The sequence below is a fragment of the Geospiza fortis genome, unplaced genomic scaffold, assembly GCF_000277835.1.
Source record: "Geospiza fortis unplaced genomic scaffold, GeoFor_1.0 scaffold161, whole genome shotgun sequence".
In the NCBI taxonomy this organism is placed as follows: Eukaryota; Metazoa; Chordata; class Aves; order Passeriformes; family Thraupidae; genus Geospiza; species Geospiza fortis.
The window spans coordinates 3539515-3550669 of NW_005054375.1; positions in this window are offsets into that span (position 1 = coordinate 3539515).

The window sequence follows — 11155 nt, forward strand, 5'->3', positions numbered from 1 at the left end:
TGGTGATTACCAGCTTATGGCTAATAGTGGCCGAGAATAAATCATATTTTCTTTGATATTTGCAAACTATTACTTTGAATGATTCAGCCTATCCAGGTAAATTTCTGATATGTTGATATACATTTTTTTTGAAAAACTATTGTATAGAAAAGGAGACGTAGCATGTTTCCTTCTAGAGCTTTCTATTGTTCTGAAGGTATTGTTTCTGATACAGATTCAGAAAATCTTTCCTGTTTGCCAGTCCTAAATGATTTTAGGTTGTTTGAACACAAGATAGGGAACAGAGAGCAAAGTGACTGCACACTTGTTTCTTAACTTATGTTGCTTACTGAGATATATTTGATTAAAAAAAAAAAAGAAAAAACAAAACCAAAAGGCAGAACCTTTCTGGGTTTTGATGTTGTCCTGTTAAATATACTGTATGGTGAGACTATTTCAAGAAGAGTAATTATTAATGGCTAGCTAGAGGCTTTTTGTCTATGAGTTTTAGAATTAATCTCAGTTTTGATTTCTCATAGTTCTAAGAAACATATCAAATAATTTGAAAAGAACTGGGTTTGAAAAAGACACTTTTCAGAAAACTAAATAGCTGTTGGTGAATATAAAAGAGTTAACTTGAAAACATCACTTTCAGACGGAGATGGGAAAGTCTGACCATAAATTAATGTGATGTTACAGTACTTAGCCTTATATCAAGAAGCTACAAGAATATATTAATTTGTTGTTTAAAAGCCCATAAAAAACCTGTGAGAACTGGAACAAATGAAAAAAATTGATAGCTCCCTAACATAAAAACTGTGGTTTTCTGCTCTTAGATTTAATGCCTTAGTCCTGCTGGATAACCTTTGAAAGGTCTATGTTTCCCTGAGGAAAGCCAATGTTCATTTCTAGGGGTCAGTTCATAGCTTGCAGAGATGCAGAATATTTTAATGTTGGAATAATGCCAAGGTTCACTTAGATAGCTGTCAAAGCCAGGAGAATCCTACTCAGCTGAGACTTGGGGTGGCCACATTTTGTGACTGGTCTAGACACAGCCAGAAAATGTTAGTCCTCCAGAATGTATTTGGGATGGTGTGTTGGTCCCTTACTTGGAAAATAGAAGTGTTGGTGGATGCTGGAGAAGTGGAATGGGTGGTATTCCCATTCCCAAAGTGAAGACAGAGCAAGGAACTCGGAGCTTGGGGCAGTCCAGCTTGGGATTTCTTTAGCAGATAACCAAGTGCTGAGGAGCTGGGGCAATCCCTGCTCTCCTGACACGTTTCTGTCCTTCTCACCTTACAGTCCTCCAGCTGGAGTTGGAAATGAAAGAGGTAATGTGTGTGTGTCAGGGAATGTTCTGGAAGGTCATACCTACCTTACAGGGATTTTTGTAGCTCCAGTTGCACACGATGTACTGAAAAGTCAATGGTGATGGTTCACCTCCAAATCTTCCCCTGTGGAGCAGTGCTGGGCACACTTCTAAGGAAGATCTCAGTAATAACAGTGTATTTCCACTGAAATAACTACTGGAATTCAGTTCTTAAACAGAACACCTCCACGCATCTAACTAGACATGTATCCAACTCCCAGGACATATCTAAGACACATCTTATTCATTTAGCTCCAGCACTGCTGGGTGACAGACACACGAGGCATAGTGGGCTCTTCTATACACAGCAATTAAAACTAATGTCATGGGACCACAAACCTGTTGGGTTATTATCTTGCTTGGCTTCCATAAAACAACATCAGAGCAGGATGTGACTGCAGGGAGGAGTTTCTCTAAGGGGTAATTGATAGGGCAAATGAGGCTTGCTAAGGCAAAAGGTGAGAAACCAGAGGTGGAGAATCTGCACACCTCAATTCTAGGAACCCACAGGCTCCCATGGTGCTCAAGGCATCCTGAGCTGTTTGAGGAAAAGATGTCAGGCTCTTCAGCTGGTATTTGGGAGTGTGTTAAGTGTGGCTGTGCTGCAACCAGCAACTTTAGAGAGTCACAGGTATCTTGATATATCATCAGAAATGCCTGTTCATTCCACTGAATAGTAACCAGAAATGAATGAGATAGAAGGACAGGATAAAAATTGAAGGCAAGTTTAATTTCTCAAAGGTTTTTCATAAAAAATAGCATGGGAGAGCTAAGGAATGAAGTACCAAACCTAGATGAGGAAAGAAAGATGAGTTTCTGGACTTTATGTTTTCTGTTTGCTACTTCACTTCCAATTTTGCAATCAATTACTTAATCCTGTTGCAATGATAAAAAATGCTAATTACATTCAAGCTTTTCTCCTGTTAAAAAGCCTTTTGGGTAAGACATGTGACCCCACTACAAACTACTTCTCTGGAAACAACATCTCCAGATAAAATATTATGTTGAATACACTCTTCAAAAGATTGTGTCCTGCAAAGCTTGGAGCTGTAAGAAGCTGAAGAGTGTTTTCAGCTCTGAGCCACTCTGTGGTCTGGCCACAGCCTGGGCCAGTGAGAGAAAAGCTGGCAATGAGCAGGAGGCCAGGGGAGGCAAGGCATGGGAATGAGGAACATAATGACCAAGGAACTGAGTTCCACAATATTCTTTTTCTTACCTTCAACATGCTAACCAAATCAAATGTACAAATCCCTGATAACATGAGACCCCTTTGTAATAATAATGAAAGCACAAACCTAAAAACACTAACCTGTTCAGGAATAATTTAATTAACATTGTTCCTTATATATCAGAAATCCTAAAGCTTTGGGTAACTATATTTTTAATTATAGAGTCATGCACATGTTATGTATTTATGATAGAAATATATAATATCCATTATATGTAAATTTATTTTTAAAATTATATTTTGGGATTTTTTATTGGTAACTTCTGAGTCTTTTCAGTTTCACCTTTCAGGTTACAGTGTTTTTCACATCAACACTGTTCAAATCTGCCCCCCTCAAGGAAACAAAGAATACTATTAGCCTGACTCAAAAAAGTCTGACTTTAGTAACCAGTTGATTCCTGTCATATTACTAAAGAACAAAAACGTGGATCAGCAGACAATAATGGATCTGGATTAAAAAATTACAAAACATGAAATAATTATTTTAAACACCTCACAAGCTAGTTAGCCTGTGTCCTCCCCACTTTTTCAGTGTGTCTCCTGGTTCTGCACAAGGCTGTAATTTGACATGCCAAAATTCACCCAGAAAAATAAAGCTATTGTTGAATTATTTTTAGCTAAGTAAGTGTGATGATAGAAAAGAGAAACAAACAAAAAAGCAACAAAAAACCAAATAATCCCACAAACAATCAAACAAAAAAAAGGAATAAAGTACTTCCAGCACAATATGAATGGACCTAAAAGGTAAGTTTGTACAGGAACCAAGAGACTTTCCCTGTCATCTGAATAAAGGGAATTTTCCTAAATTGCATCCAACCCAAAACATTACTTGTGATCACGTAATTTTTTTTTTGTCTAGGACATTACTTTGATAAAATTGAATTAACTATCATATATTGAATTGGAAATTTCTTCTTTCTCACCCTTCCCTGCACAGATTCAAGAAAAAATTTAATTGAAATACTTTTAGTATTTCAATTATTTATTATTTCGAAGGTAGTAATAGAAAACAGCTCCCCCATCAGGGACAGAAGAATGTTGATGCATTTATAGCACTGCATTGTCATAAAAATCTTCCACAGAAATTGACCTTGTTAATGACAAAAGCCATCCTTAACTAGATTAATCAGTAGATGTATAAATAACTTAACTAAAGTGATACGCAATAACTAGCAATCAGTGACTCCTTTCAGGATGGATTTCACGTAAATGCTCTATTCACTCTACAACACAAACATATTTTTTTCATTATATGGAGAATGTCACATTTATATGATTATAAAAGACAGACATCAACTGCCTTTGAACAAAATTAAACATTTTTTGATCATGTGTATTAATTGGACACATGCTCTTTGATATATTCTATGATCAGATTAACATAATATGGGCAACAGTTTCACATGGGAGTAATTAAAGCTGTAACTTCAAAATTTACTTCCCCAGTCCCCTACTTTTTTTTTTGGTATTTATTTAAGAGCTTGGATTATCCTTTCAAAAAGTTTTGAAAATAAATGAAAAATTAAAAATACTTTTTTCTGTTTAAACTATTTATTGCAAAAAGTTAGATTTAAACAAGCATTTTTTTTTTCATTGAGAATTTTATCACCTCACTGTTCTGAAATACTTTGGTTACATATTATATCAATTCCTGGGCTGTACTCACCTAGTGAAACATTAGGAAAAAGCTTTGCTGAAAAACTCACATAGTTCATGACTTAACTGCAGACTAGTTCATAAAAAGTGAAATATTTGAAATCTAATGTAAATGGATGAAGAATATATATGCTATCAGCACATGGAAAAAACCAAGTGAAACCATGACAAAACCTCAAGCAAACAAACACAAACAAACAAACAAAACTAAAAGTATTTTTGATAATTTTTCCTACCAGGATATAAATGAAAATATAAACCAACCATTCAGGAAAATCTTACACGGAAATATTTCTCTGATTGGGGCAGAAGTTTGCATTTTGCTGTTCATTTTGTTGTCTTTTTGTCTATGATAATAGTTAGATCTGCCAAGCAGCCCAAGCCCTGTTGTTGTAGGCTCTGAGGACCATTATAGGAGAGACACATTGAAAATGGAGAGCCTGTGAAGTGTCAGAAGCAGCAATAATAACAGCAGTGAGAGGTTTTTACTAAGTTTAAGCAAATTTAATAAATGTCTTATTGTCTGCTTTTTTATAAATGTGCTCGAACAGGATCATTTGGCTGGAAGGGAAGAAATTTTTAATTAAAAAAAGTTCTCTATTTCTCTGAAGCAGTGCTATTAGAAAGTTCAGAACATCTAAATACCTACTTGAGCATGTATGTACAGTTATTTTCAGTCAAACTAGATGCAATCTGACCAAAATTGCATACAGACTCTTTTACATGTTCTACTTCAAACAGGGAAAATAATTTTATTCTTGGTATTTTCAGCTTTCCAGTTACAAAGGCAGAAGCAAAACATGAAAGTAGGCTCCGAACAAGGGTCTGCACTTAGGAAACATAAAAAATCTAGTAAAGAGGGTGATAACAAAAGTTTTAATCTCTAAAATCTGACTTTTTGGGGAAAAAAAAGAAAGTGTTTTCAAGGTAGCCCACACTTCCATCTTAAAATTTTTAACCTTCAGATTGCATTAATCCAACTATTCTGTAGCTGAGGCTGTCCATGAAGGGCCCAATAGAGTTTACTGAAGGGACAGTGAGTGAGTCAGAAACATTCAACTGCACTAAGGAAAAGTTTGTGGTTTCAGCTCAGTGACAATGTGTCAACTGATTTTCCTTCCACTCTTTTTCCTAATTTAATCAAATCCTAAAAGGTCATGGCTAAGATATTAAAAATAGCATATATATTTCAAAGCCTTCTTTTTCTCTCTTTATGCATTTGTGTGTGTCTGAGAATAAATACATATAGATGTATGCCTAATCTCTCCCTATATATTATATTTATTTATTTATGTATGGACAAAATTTGACAATGCATTTGTTCAAATTTTAACCCACTTTATCAATGTTTTCTCTGGGACACATTTATCTGATTTAATGGTGGAAGTAAAACTTTTTTATTCATGCTAGGTTATAATCCATTGAGAAATATCTGCTCTAGAGTACTATATAGCACACTTATCTGTGTTAAACATCTAAACAGGGTTTAATTCAATCAAAAGTGTCTGTTCAGTATCTCTGCAACTATGTCAACTTGATTCTTTATGTACAGACTATGAGAATATTGTACAGAATATGAGAATATTCTATTTCATAATGTTTGTGCAATACAACCCAGTTTATTTTGATAATATGAGAGAAGATTTTGCATATCAGCTGGATAATCCTAGATAATTTATGACTTAAGCAATCAAAAATTATATGTTCCTTACTTTTGGAGCGAAATATGCTCAGATAAAGTAAAACCTTTGTAGGAATACTCTGTGGCAGACAGCAGGATATAAATTATTGTAACCAAGATCTTATTAAGTACACACAGCAATAAATGCAATTAAGGCAGATATAGTACATTATTTCCTGTGAAATTATAATCCTAGAAAGACTTTAATTTTCTACATTTAAAAAATCAGGAATTATATTGTTCTGTGATAATTTTTGCCAGATTTTTTGCTTCAAGCTGTACATAGTGTTTCTGAAGTATATGTAGGGACTTCATCATAGATGATGCTGAAAAACAAACGAGGATTTATTTGTGTTTAAAAAAACCCAAATCATCATACAATCGTGCTATGCACAAGCATTAAAATGTTAAACAGCTAATGTAAAACTCAAAAGTTTAATATTGTGCACCATCATTTATAACTGCACTTAAATTAACTCCTCCAGAATGTCTTGCCATAGGGATACAGCTCTCTTGTGATCAGCAAAGTAATAATACAGAAAGATAATTTCAAGAATAATGTATTGGAGAAATGAGAAACATTAGTACAGTTTTTTACCCAGGAATTTACAGTTTTACAGGAATTATTCTGTTTTCCAGCTCTAGCATAAATGCTTTCCAGACTTATAGGTAAAGTCGGCATGTGCTCATGCAGTTCAAAGAAGGAGTAGTTTTACATGAAGCTGCATTGAACACTGGTTTCATCTCAGACATACTGTGGATTTGTATTTGGATTTAGTGCTGCACACAGGTTTAATTCTGAAATATCCATCTAAATCTGCATGCATTCTTAATAGCAAAAATTATCAGGGATTCGAGAGCTTCTCAGGTAACTGGAAAATAGAAGATTGTTTGAAGGAACACTGAGGGTCTGAAGAGTTTAAATGCTTTTGATAAACTCTTACAGTTTAGAACATAGTAGTGTGAATATTTTGAAGCAATCAGCTGAACAGGATCTTTTTTTATATTTGTTAACATATGAGTAACACTGAGACTCCAGATTGTGCATTCTGAAGTGCTATTCTTGTCTGTTTTTATAGGATATTATGGATGAATACACAGGCTATATCATCTCAAGATATAATCAACACAATTTTAATAAATATCCAATTTGTTACCTATGTAATTTTACATATTTAATATCTGAGGAACTTGAAAATAAAAAAATAATACAGAAATTCAGCATAATTGCTATTTAAAAATTCAGCATAATTGATATTAAAAAATGAAAATAATTCCAACAGTTTACATATGGCATGTATTATAAAGCTTTATATAGAATTTTTTTTTAGTAATGGATGCATGAAGAACTACAGGTCAATGCAGTCTTGTTTTGGGATAGGCTTGAGAATATTAGGATAAATGTGGTTATTAGTCTAAATTTCATATTGACAAATAAGATTGGCAGTGTGTTCAATGTTCACATGCCAGCCATAACTGGTGTCCTGTACCTGTCTGAGAATGCTTTAAAGAGTTACAAACAAAAGGTAACACAGCAGTATTTTCCACAATCTGTCCTCTTTTAATTTTTCATTCTTTTGCCTGAGGTAAAATTTTGACAATGGACTACCTAGGTACTTTTGTTCTTTTCCACACAAGAAAGTAAAATATCACCTGAAACGAGGTTTATTGAGTACTTAGTTTTCATGCCAATCTGAAAATATACACAAATAAAAGACCAAACGCAGAAAACCCCAGGTGTTAAACACTTGTTTCACTGCTCAGAGGTAACTCTTGAGACCCATGGATCTAGGACGTTAAAGGAAAGAGAAAGCATTCAGTTCAGTAGACCCCAAATTTAAATTTACAGGATTTTTTTGTGTTTGTGAGGCCTGAGCTTTTACCTGGAGCTCTGCAGCAAATGTCACTTTCTAATGAATCAGTAAGTTCAGCTGCTTAAAGTGTCCTTCCCCTAGTTATGTGTTATATTACTGTATGCTGGTGTCATTCCAAGAGCTACTTTACAACAACTGAAAATACTGGAAAAGAAATACTGGAAAGACAAATTTTATACTTACCATGAAATAAAACGTATCAATCAACTATTCATGTTCACTACAGAAATAAATGAAGCACATACTTCAGTTAACCACATTAGGCTTATTTAGAAAAATTTATAACAACCATTGCAAAATTACTTCTCTGTACACTAATGTAATGAATAGATTGGAGATGTGAGGCTGTGGGGTTATAAGTTGAGTTTCTTTCACAGCTTTCAAAGCAATTAATTTGAAGTAATAAATGCTTGTAATTTTTAATCATTCATTCACGGTCAGATTTTCATGAGATATCTAAGAGCATGCATGGTACATTTCTCCTCATTAAAAATCAAAGGAGGACTAGCTTCTTGGTGCTGATTTTATATGTTTAGAGACTGATACAAAGATACCTATAGGTTTATAGTAGAGAATTTCTGTAGATGTCTTGTGTGTGGTTTTAATCTCCCATAAATTTATATTAAAAAGAGAATTCATCCCACTTAAGTCAAAATTAGAGGATTTCTGTTTGGAAGACCTTTTCAACTCTTAATAAAGATATTCAATACTCCTATAAAGGAAGACAACTTAAAAATACAGCAACCAATATTTCATTTTTTTTAACCTTTGTCAAGTGGCAGTTAACACAGCTGATATCTTATCATAGCAACATTATCCAAAGTGCCATTTACAGTCTCCCAATGCTTTGGAAAGGTCAGGCACATAAAAAAGCTTATAAATGCAAATATTTTCCTTTATGCGATACTCAAATCAGTAAGATTATTCTTCTTAGCAAAAACAAACAAACAGAAGTTACATTTAGAAAGGCAAAATCCAAGACAAAATATTTTGGAACTGCTGTTAGGGAATAAATTATCTTTAGGGTTTTTTTAGAACATTCAGAATAATTTATTTACTATAGTGGACACACATGCAAATGTGTTATCAACAATAATAGCTCAACCTAATTTATACCAAAAACTAAAATGAGGACTAAAATGTCACTGTAGTAGTTACTGGAGGGACACATACAGAGCATAACTCAGTGCATTTGAAAGATTTTTCTGAGTGTGTTGATACCCATTAGAATTCACTGCCTGCATTGTAGTTTTATGAATACTCACCTTTTCAGAGTTGTTTTATTTGGGGAGTTCCTTATATCAGCCTGTTCCTGAGGAAAGGAGAAAAATTGAGGTAGAAAATGGAGTGTGGTTTCCAGGGCACTCTGAGCCAGCAGCTCAAGAGACTCCTACCTTTACAATAGCAAGAGGCTTGGGGAGGAGAAAAATTTTCCTACAATTTCTGTTTCCTACAATTTCTGGACATGCAAACCCATTGGTCTTGTTGTTTTCTGTTTATAATGATTCTGACACAGCCACATTTAAAGAGAAAATTACCAAAAAAAAAACCCCTACATTACCCCCCTTTTAGAGTAAGATGCACAAAACCCATTAAGATGCCTAACTTCTGCTGCTGTCAATACCTTTGTGTTCCTGCTATTTATACATTGTGAAGAGTGTTCACTTTTTCCAGCTGAGATCTCTGGCTCAAATAAGCTCCTGAATTAGTCAGTAGAGTCTCTTGGGAGGACCCACAGTTTCACCTGGCAGCTATGCCAGACATTAATGGTGTGATGTTTCATGACTGCTTTAAAGAGGTGCAAATCTGTGCTGCTCTGACACCTGACTGCCCTCACACTCCTCTTATTTCATCCAGCTTCAGCACTCTTCCTTGCAAGGCTGAAAAGCAATTTAAAGGAAAGGAAACCAATTTAAGCTGGGTAACTTTCTGTACTGATGGTGACATGAGTGCAGCAAACCCTCATGCCAACACATGGTGAGAGTGGGAATTGCAGCCAGGGAGAAAAGGTGGAAGAATGTGTTTTGGCTCAAACTGGTTATGAAACACTGCTCTAAGTCTAGATTTGGTCACAGTAACTTCCCAAAAAACGTCAGTTTAGATCAAGAGGCACCTGCATGACATAAATCATATCACACCAGAGTGGAACTGCTTTGCAGCTACCTGCATCTTCCCATCACTATGGTGGGTCTAGTTTGCCTGGACTTTGGCAAACTGACAACTTGTTCCATTACCTGCATAGGATTTTAGAGTATTTTTTTCAGACATCTGGGATGACGTAGCTGAACGTGGAGTGTGTGAATGTCTTCTTTCATGATACCTCTACAAAACAGGTGAATGAATGCCAAATTCCAAAAATATATTAAAATATGTCTTTCAGAAACATTTTACATTGAGCCATTTAACAAGAAGAATTTTATAGGAGGAAAAGGTGTTGTATATCACAGAAATTTGTAGTCCAGGTCTTCTAATGTGTTTACATTTTTGACTGCTAAATTTTTTGAAATGTTGCTTCATTTATTAAGATGTGTTAATGATTTACCATGACCAGGATGAGAACATCATTATTTTGATATTATTTAAAGATATATTGAATCACACTGCTACTTAATTGACTATCTGGTATCCAGTTAAAGAAGCTTGAGAGCAAAGCAGACATTTAACTGTGATAAAAGCAAAAAGGGGATTACTCATACCAACTTTTTAATTAGATGTTAACTTTGTTTAGCCATTGTTCTTGCTCCATCTCCTTTTTACTCATCAATATGAGTAACAAGCATATTGGATGATGGTTCTTGTTTTTCTGCCGAAGTGCACATGATAGATTAATGATACTGTGAACAACATAGCAAATAATTTTTGATGGTCATCCTTCCACAGCTTGGAAAAATTGAAAGATAATTTTAATTTAGGAAGATGATATTTTATTTGGTACATTTTCAGTCTCTTAATGCTGTCATGTCAGAAGACTTCCAGGCATTCTTTAGTTGTTCCTCTTAGTGGCATGAAAAAAATAAAATTGTTTCTGCATTTGAAATATTGCTTTGTTATGAAGAATGCACTGACTTGAATACAACTGCAACAATAAGGTTGACTCAACCTTATCTGTACAATACATTGAAAAAGTACAATGCATACAATACATTGGTGTGGTTAATGTAAGGGTTGAGTGATATCTTATTTTTACTTTTGTCTGACTTTATGTTGCAGGCAATTATCAGTGAAAATGGTTCCAAATTAGTCATTTTTAATTAGTAATATTTTGAAATTCTTTCCCTTTCAGTCAAAGCTATATTTTTCTTCAGGAAAATTGAGCTGCTGTGTCCTCACTGCTCATGCCAAACTACCAAAGCCCCACTCTCACTGTG